A 9,538-nucleotide genomic window follows, 5' to 3' on the forward strand; every position below is an offset into this window, starting at 1 on the left:
CCGACACATCTCTACTACGTATGGCTCCAATTCTCGTCGGATTGAAAGTGGGCTCTATTTTATATTCAGAGTTTTTCCGCTCTTTCCTCTTATTCATGCCTATCGTGCAACTCAACTAATTTTAATAAAAGCAAAGCAATACTATGTGGTCACAATTGCGGTGACTGTGTTAAAGTCCATGCCATTTGTTATCGGTCCATGACGCCACCTACCAAATTCCGTGAATAAATTAGTTCTCCCTATACCTATCTCTGCTCGTTAGGTGCCCATAAATTAAAATCAAAGGGAAAATGAATGTTCAGCATATTTTAAGAAATTTTAGCTTAATAGTACAGTTGGGTAGTTATTAATTCGGAAATCCGAATAGATGCTAAGGCGGGTATTGATATTTTAGTATTCAACTACTTAATGTGACACAATGTACTTTTCTGTAAATTAAAAGTCTAAATTTTGTATAAATAGATTGTTGAGCTTACGGAACAGAGGAATCAAAAAGCACTCCTGTACCCGTCCATCTCCGACGGAGAACAGAAAATAATAAAACATGGGGTAGGAATTTAAAATTCATCATTTGCCACGTGGCTATTTAACATAAGCTGATTTCATTTTTTATTTATATAAACAAAGGGCTACACAAGATGGGGGTAGCACGTCCCCAAACATCAGCAAGCTAGAATTCACTTTGGTTATATATATTATAGCGTACTTCTTATTACCAATGAGATGTTCCCACATTAATTAGAGTTCACCTTGAAACTTAGATGAGGATTATGCTTATTGTTAGCCGTTAAGATTCTCTTTAATACCATAATAACTCTTATTTTCTCATTGGGTAGAGAATCAATCACTTTAGAACTTATTTGGCAGGACACGTCAGCATGTCTTTCTTTTTCTGTATTTTTAAAATTGAATAAAATAACTCAAGTAGCAAATCAATTTTAAGACTTTTGTCTTTCTCATTAACTCATCATAAACTCTTGTATTTCTTATTAATTCATTTGATTCTCTCTCATTAATCATCCCGTTAATTCTCTCTTATCTAATAACTCATTCAACTAATTTTCTCCCCTCAATTACTTCATTAAATTTCTTAAAATTCACTCACTATTTTTTTTATTTTCCTTTTTTTCTTTTGAACAAATGAATAATAAACCAAATACACTTTCCTTAGGGATGATATTTATTTTTGGTCCATTGGGATATACAATAAAGGGAGCACATCCCCCATACCCATAACCCCAAAACTCTTGGTGGTAGTGGGATCTGATCCTCTAGCAAACTTGGTCGTACGAACTAGTTTTTAATGGGTAGCTCAGGATCAGTTTGACCCATCTTCATCTATACTTTAATTTTGCAGGCTCCTTATGCTCCACGTTTGCTTATCAAATTTCATGCATCTTAGAGTCATGACTAGTTTTTGATTGAAAGACAACTATTTTGGTTTTTCTAAAATTATTATCAAACATAGCTTATGGACGGTCCTAGATGGGGCCATAAGCCGCTACAAGCAACTGCAAGGTAAGCCTCGATCATATGGAAAGCTGTGAAACTATATTTTGGGAAAACGCAAAATTCTCAAAAATACTTACAGTGAGCTGGAGCCCTCCCAAAGGGGCTCTTAGACGTTTGAGCTTTCACATAAGCAGCTCTTTTAGACTTCCTATTAATATAAACAAAACAATTTACATCAAAACAAGAGGCTAATTATTAAGAGTCTCAATTTGTGTTCTTGTGTCATATCAAGGTAAGGGTAATCAAATATGATGTCGTGCAATCTGGATTGAGCCAAAGCTTGCTGAGCTGATGCATATAAATGCAATCTAAAGTGTGCTGCAAGGGCAAGAAGGTGAGAGTGCCCAGGTGTCTTTTACTCGAGGAGGGCACTTCGATGCTTAAGTCAGTAAGAGATATTTTCTGAAAGTGTGAGGGAGCTTGAGAGTGTCAATGCACGTACCTTTCTTGGATGGATCTGGATGTCTTTTAGAGTTGTCGAGGGGCTCAGGGTACTTCGGTAACGTCCCTGAGCTTCTGGCAGAACTATTTCCGTAATATAGGGCATATTAATGTGTCGGTTGCGAGTACCGCACGATGAATATAATTCGTTCGAGTAGAATCTAGCACCCGGTACGGCGAGCTGTTCTAATGGTCGCAATGCCAGTGCCTTCGGTAACGAGTTTACATGAATGATTAGCGAACTCACTCGTACGAGGCTGCCTTAGCTCACCTCAGCTCAACTGGCTTCTTGGCCAGGTCGTCGGTGACCTTATGAGCTTTGCTAACTCGCCTTTGCCAAGGTCGACATTGAGCTATGCAAGGTACTCCAAGCTAACCTGTCGAGTTGGTCTATTAACTTAGTGTTGAGATGTCAATAAGAGCCACATGTCGCCACTTGTTTGGGAGGACCAAATTACCCCTCATCAAAATATATGTTAATACAAATACAACACGATTAATTAATAATATTAAGTTTTCCTATATGAATACAACTTGTTTATTATACGGATAATATGGCACAACCCATGTAATCAAGGTTTTTTTTTTTGTTTGGTAATTGTTTAAAATATCCAACAAAAACCAAGGGATAGAAGTTTGAAGTCCATCAAGAGCTATGAATTTATAATACCATTTAAAGTGTGAATGATGCATAAAACTTTTGTTTAACTAAAATACTCCAATTTTAGAATTTGGTCCCTCTTTAATTATAAAGGCAAAAATGTAATTTGAACCACTTTTTATCCTTATTCAAATTCCTCTCATTAAGTCTTATATTTAAGAAATTAATCCGATTAACAGTTACTAAATCATATTATTGACTATAGTATGCCTATTTTTGAATTTGGTCCCTCTTTAAAGTGAGAGTACAAAATGTCATTTAAACTACTATATTTCTCCTCATTCCCCTTTCACTGTCTTATATTTAGGGTATTAACTCCCATCTTTCATTGGATCCTATATTAATTAACCACATCAAAGAAAATGAATAGTATAAACTCACCATGACTTTTTTTGCATTTCTCTTAATTTTATCATATATAACTTTTCAAAACCTCCTAAAAGCCCCATGTCATTGAGTTTTATTGTCCAAAACTTACCTTCCTTTAAGATTTCCATTTTTTTAATCTCCAAAATTTTCCCCCAGTAGATTTCAAAAAATTAATAGCTTAGGAGGGGGAAGACTTACCACTCGAGAAAATCTATATACAAAAAAATCATCAAGAAAGCTATGAACAGTAATTAAAAAAAGAAACCAAATGATCTCTCAATAAAACAAGCAAACAACTAACTAAAACGCAAAAAAGGAAGGTCAAGATCAACATTCTTCAAAAGGATCTGAGTGGAACGTGGAAAGTCAGCCAATGAGTTAGATCACCGTTAATGACCATTAATAGAAGCACTTAAGTATTTACATGAAAAAGGTAGACCGAAAGGTCCATAGAATGCGATCTCCATGACGACGACCATGCAAAATAAAGCAAAAAGTATTTTTGCGTTTGATTTTTGTTTTTCACAAAGTAAAAAAGCAAAGGGTTTTTTATTAAAAGAAATAAAAAACAGAATACAGAAGCAGGGGCGATAAAAAAGCAGCCCAAACACCCCACACCGAAAGCTGTACAATTCATATGATCGGAAAACCCAAAATCCCTGAAGAGTTATGGTTGGTGCTTGGTGGGGCTCACATGCATAATTAACGAGAGAGATGGCCCCCTTCCCCAATCGAGAATAAAGGGCAGCTAACATCACGGACCTATTTTAATGTCGATGTCCAACCAACTTGAAGAATTACAGTTCGTGGTGGTTGAGCTTTTCATTACAAATTAAAGAACTTCTCAATCTCAATGAAGACTTCAACCTATACAAAATTCTAGTGTTCAAACTAGTTAAGGGGATGTTTGGAATCGTAGCCGTTTTTCAAAAAAATGGTGTTACATTGGATCCATATGTGAATGTTTTGTTTAGGTGTTTATTGAAAAATTGGGCATATCTCGTAAATCGGGACCCCACCAATGCATGAAACCTTTAATTTATCCTTTCATGCATTGATGAACCGTTGCCCCCAACGTTGATTAATCTTACCACATGCATGAAAAACAGTGATGAAAATCACTTAATGCCTACATGGCAAAAATATTCTGACAAAATTAAAGTGTTTTTTTTGAAAACAATCTTACAAGCATGAACGTTTTTTCTTGAAAATCGATCTCAAAAAACGCCCACGCTACCAAACACTATCTAAACGCATTTTTTCCTGCATTCTTTTCAACTATAAATGTAACGCGTTGCATTCGTTAATTCTGCACAGTTGTAGCTAAGCTAACCAGAGAAGATCAGAAGGAAGGGAAAAAGATGGCCATGGCGTGGGCGTTCACCATCCCATTCCTCCCAACAGTCTCTGCATACCACATCTTGGTAGCTGTTCTTCTTTTCTTCATTCTGAAATGGTTTTTCCAACGCAAACAATACAACAAAGTCTACGCCAACTGGCCTTTGCTGGGCTCGTTCCCGGTGTTGGCCTGGAACAGCTACAAGATACATGAATGGATGACGGAGGTTTTCATCAAGCTCGGCACCAATTCCTTCTACCTGAAGGGCCCCGTCTTGTCTAACCTCGACTACCTGGTGACTTGTGATCCCCAAAACTTAGAGCACATCTTCAAGACCAACGTTGCCAACTATCCAAAAGGCAAGAATTTCATGCAGATATTCGAAATTCTGGGCGAGGGAATCTTCAACGCCGATTCTGAGTCCTGGCAAACGCAGAGGAAGAGTGCACACTGGGCTTTCAGGTCGGTTGATTTCAGAAGCTTCGTCAACAGCACTGTGCAGAAGGCCATTCAGAACAAACTTCTGCCTGTGTTGGCTAACGTGGCCAAAGAAGGTTGTCCAGTAGATTTGCAGGATTTGTTTCTGAGGTACACCTTTGATACCATTAATATTACAATCTCGGGAAAAGATTTGGGATGTCTTGCAGAAGGGCTTCCGACTAACGTAGTGGCTACAGCTGTTGATGATGCACAGGAGGCCGTGATTTACAGGATTTTGACGCCAACGTTTTATTGGAAGTTGCTCCGTTTGTTGAAGGTCGGAACGGAGAAGAAGTTGGCCAAAGCACGTGAAGTCGCTGATAATACGATTTATGATATCATTTGGCGTAAGAAAGAAGAAGTGCTTAAAGGAGTAGAATCAGAAACAAATAGCTTACTCTCCACCTACATTAGATCACAAGGAGAGAAGCCCGACTGGTCTGAGGCTAGGGTGAAGTTCCTTAGAGACACGGTTCTCAACTTCTTCCTAGCTGGGCGGGACACTACAGCTTCAGGTCTTCTCTGGTTCTTCTGGTCGCTTAACAGAAACCCTCGTGTGGAGGCAAAACTCCTGGAAGAGTTGAGGTTTGTATTCTCTCAGAGGGAGAGAAAAGGTGAGGTTAATGCGGTAGGCAAGAAGAAATTCATGTTCGAACCAGATGATTTGAAGAATCTGTTGTATCTGCATGCAGCATTTTGTGAAACACTAAGGTTGTTTCCTCCCGTCCCTTTGAACAGAAAGGGAGTCGTTAAGAAGGATGTCCTCCCTGATGGCAGTGTTGTCAAACCAGGGATGCAGGTTCTGCTTGGAGTTTACTCTCTAGCAAGGATTCCATCAATATGGGGGGAGGATTGTTTGGAATTCAAGCCGGAGAGGTGGATTAAAGCGGATGGGACTCTGAATAATGACATGATTTCCAAATTGTTATTTGCATTCGGAGGTGGCCCAAGAATTTGCATAGGGAGGGACATGGCTTTCACCAACATGAAGTTGGCCGCTGCTGCTATCCTCTCCAATTTCCATATTCAAGTGGAAGATGATCATCCAGTCTCCTTGAAATCAACAGTTGTTCTTCAAGTAAATGATGGATTGATGGTCCACGTAAAAGAAAGGAGTTTGTTCTAATATATTAGAATTAGTATTTAATCAAGTCGTACTAGTTTAATTAGTTATATCTCTTAAACGACCCCATATTGTTAGTTGTCCGTGCAAGGCTTAGTCCAGTTGAATTAAGGCCTTATTAATGCATGTATAACTAACCAAGTTAATGCAAAGATTGACGATTTAAGTTAGTAATTAAAGTTTCTTCTTTTGTTTCTTTTGATATTATTAGTTTTTTTTTTATTCAAAAGGATGTAATTAAGGCTGTGTTTAGTTTGAAAGAAAAAAGTAGGAAAGATAGGCAAACGTACACAAACTCCCTTGAATCTTTTGACAACACAATTAGCATGAGATATAACTGGAATTGTTCATTGTACAATCATTTAGGAATGCCTGACGTAGAAAATTTGGAACAGAGGACCAGGTTCTTGCCAGTAAGTGTGCCACAAGGTTCTTGAATCTTTTGATGAACTGCATTGAACTATGGGGAATTCTATTTAACGAAACCTTGCAATCAGAAACGTGATGTTTTATACACCAAGGAGTATCCTTTGAGACCTCCAATAGGGAGGTCATTATAGTAAGAGAATCCCCTCAAAGATATATATATATATATATATATATATATAACATTGTGAAAATGGAGATCCAGGGCTAGTTCCAGACTCTCCTTTAAAGCTAGCACTTCAATCTCCACTAGAGAGCAAACTGGAAAAGCCATGGAACGAGCAGTGATCAATGAACCATGTGATCCCTCGCAACCAAGCCAGCCCCTGCTTTAGTATTTGATGTAGCACCATCAAAATTAAATTTAATACAGTGTACAGGTGGGCTTTGCCAATGTATGTTAGAGGAAGAAGGAACAACACCCACATCTACTCTCTGGTTACTGGTTATCCTCCCATAGAATAGATCCACATAGGTCAAACATCTGTGCCTCTATCCTATTTATTATAGCAAAGATGTTGAAAGAAGTCTTCTCAAAAATTAGTTTAAAGCATGCTCTCCCAATTAGCCACATCACCATTAAACACTTCGTAAACACTGAAACCACATCACTTCTATTAGGCTCATCAATTTCAATCCAGTGGGTGAACCAATCTTTTAAGTGTCCAAACTATCCTCATCCACCTGAAACATTAAATAAGACGCTTTAAATATTCAAACCACATTTGCTATGACACTGTCGTAGTACTACGTTGAAACAAACAATTCAAGGCCTTTTATTTGTTGTTATGACCCACTTTGAACCTTGAATTTGAATAAACTAATGTCTCGGTGGGGCCATTGTAATAAATACATCAAAGGCCTTGATTCTATGTTATGAACGTCAAAAAAAACAGTTGTTCATTTCATGGATGAGCAGATGGTGTTGTCACCCATCAGAATAGATAAAGCCATAAAGGGGAGTGATGGGCCTCCTATAGTTGTAATTTTTAAAATTAATTGGATGCTAGAGACTCCACACTCCTCGGCCTAGACAAGGCTACTCTGGGTAAATTGAGAGATAAAGAGAGAGGGAGGGAGGGAAGGAAGGGGTTAGGGACTCCTCTCTCCAGTCAATGTGAATTTTAAATCCCCTTTTCTAAACTTCTTTTAACAACACAAAACTTCAGACTTTGATGCCTAACCAGAGGGATTGATAGAGTGAAATTGTCACTCTCTTCAAGCAAAGGAAAAACGTAGATGCTTTCGAATCCACAGGAACAAAGCAAATGATGAATAAAAAAAAGAAAAAGATACAAATACAATAAGAACTTTCTACAAATAAAAAAAGCTATATGCTAAAGAGCGCCCAAGCCATCAATTGGAAATGAGACGATGATGCAACAACAAATATTCCTTTAGGTTGTGTTTGGTTGCAAGGCAAATAAATTTGCATTGATACAAAACCATGGCAGTGCAAATGATTTGAGTGTAAGTTCTAACCTATTTTTCTTTCAAATTTTAACTTATTTTGTTTGATTGTAGTACACATGAAGTAAATTAAGACATGAAGTAGAATAGAGTAAAAGCCAAAACAAAATTAAACAAGAATTTGAATTTTTTACATTTGCACTCCCATGCATTTGTACTAGTGCAAATTTGCACTACAACCAAACAGCTTAGAGAATGCCAAAACAATGAATACAACAACAGGGCCTTATTATAGATAGGAAGAAACAAAAAAAAAAAAAAAAAAAAAAAACTTTTAGCAGAACTAAGAACTCGAATAGAGGAAAAACATAGATGCTCTTGAATCCATAGGAACAAAGCAAATGATGAATAAAAAAGAAAAAGATACAAATATAATGAGAACTTTCTGCAATTAAAAAAAAAAACTATATGCTAGAGAGCGCCGAAGCCATTAGTTGGAAATGAGATGATGAAGCAACAACAAATAATCCTTTAGAGAATGCCAAAACAATGAAACCAACAAAGGGGCCTTATTACAGATAGGAAGAAACGAAAATAAACTTTTAGCAGAACTAAGAACTTGACCCTGCAACTTACTCTGCCGTGAATGAAAAGGGAGAAAATATATTTATATGATGTCAGAAGTTTACCTCGTGTTTCCTTGGATCGAAAATGGAAATGTTGCTTTTAAAGATTGGATTGAATGGTAGTGAGATATCACCGATGATAATGGCAGAGGGTGAATGATGGGTTCAACCATTGTACACATCACTCATTCTCTGAAATGAGTGTTGTGTACAGCTTTGGGATATTTCTTTTGGAGCTCATAACAGGACAAGAGACATTAAAGATCAATTCCTTGGGATCCCATGAAAGTTTGATGCAGTGGGTAAAGAAGCATCACCTATGTACCTTTACATTTTTTTCCTTAAACAAAATTGTTCAGTGTTTGATGGTAGAAGTCTAGAATAAACACTATAATGATGTAGAGAGCATATTAAATTTTAAAACTCCAAGCAAACAAGACTACCAGAAACCAACACATTGTATTACCTCTTACAACACTGTCCTTAACATTTATACTTTTCCATGATCCTGAATATCTTCATTTCCCCTATCCTTATATATAGTTGTTGAGAGTCTTTTCCTTTGTTTGATCAATTAACTATGGGTTTATTTGTTAGGGTAGGAAAATCAAGAACACTCTCTGAAATGAGTGATGTCTACAGCTTTGGGATATTTCTTTTGGAGCTCATAACAGGACAAGAGACATTAAAGATCAATTCCTTGGGATCCCATGAAAGGTTGATGTAGTGGGTAAAGAAGCATCCCCTATGTGCTTTTTCAGTTTTTTCCTTAAACAAATTTGTTCAGTGTTTGGTGGTAGAAATCTAGAATAAACACTATAGTGATGTAGAGAGTATATTAAAATTTAAAACTCCAATCAAACAAGACTACCAAAATTCTACACATTGTTTTACCTCTTACAGCACCGTCCTTGACATCTAAATGCATTCCCAAGTAATACATGCTTGGAATTGGAGTTTGGAAAACGATTTGCTTCATTGATATGTTTAAATCGTTTTGTTCTAGAGTTGAGACAATTGTTGCTAGTCCTTGTAAAGTTGTTCTCCATCACCATTTAAGAATTGATGGCAATAAAAAAAAAAAAAAACATAAATTTTCACATTGCTATTATTCAGCAGCCAAAGTCAAGTTAGGTTCTCTTTTTGGTCAG

At 37.0% G+C, this 9,538-nt stretch overlaps 1 pseudogene across 1 annotated transcript; it reads left to right on the forward strand.

Annotated features, from left to right (window-relative positions):
• Nucleotides 1–4,292: 4,292 nt before the first annotated feature.
• On the forward strand, nt 4,293–6,099 carry LOC148860747 (cytochrome P450 86B1 pseudogene; annotated as a pseudogene). Its single transcript, XR_016113125.1, has one exon. The product of XR_016113125.1 is annotated as a cytochrome P450 86B1 pseudogene (transcript).
• The last annotated feature ends 3,439 nt before the right edge of the window (nt 6,100–9,538 follow it).

This window comes from Nelumbo lutea, chromosome 4 (genome assembly GCF_056320005.1).
Source record: "Nelumbo lutea isolate HS-2025 chromosome 4, American lotus-T2T, whole genome shotgun sequence".
Taxonomy (NCBI): domain Eukaryota; kingdom Viridiplantae; phylum Streptophyta; class Magnoliopsida; order Proteales; family Nelumbonaceae; genus Nelumbo; species Nelumbo lutea.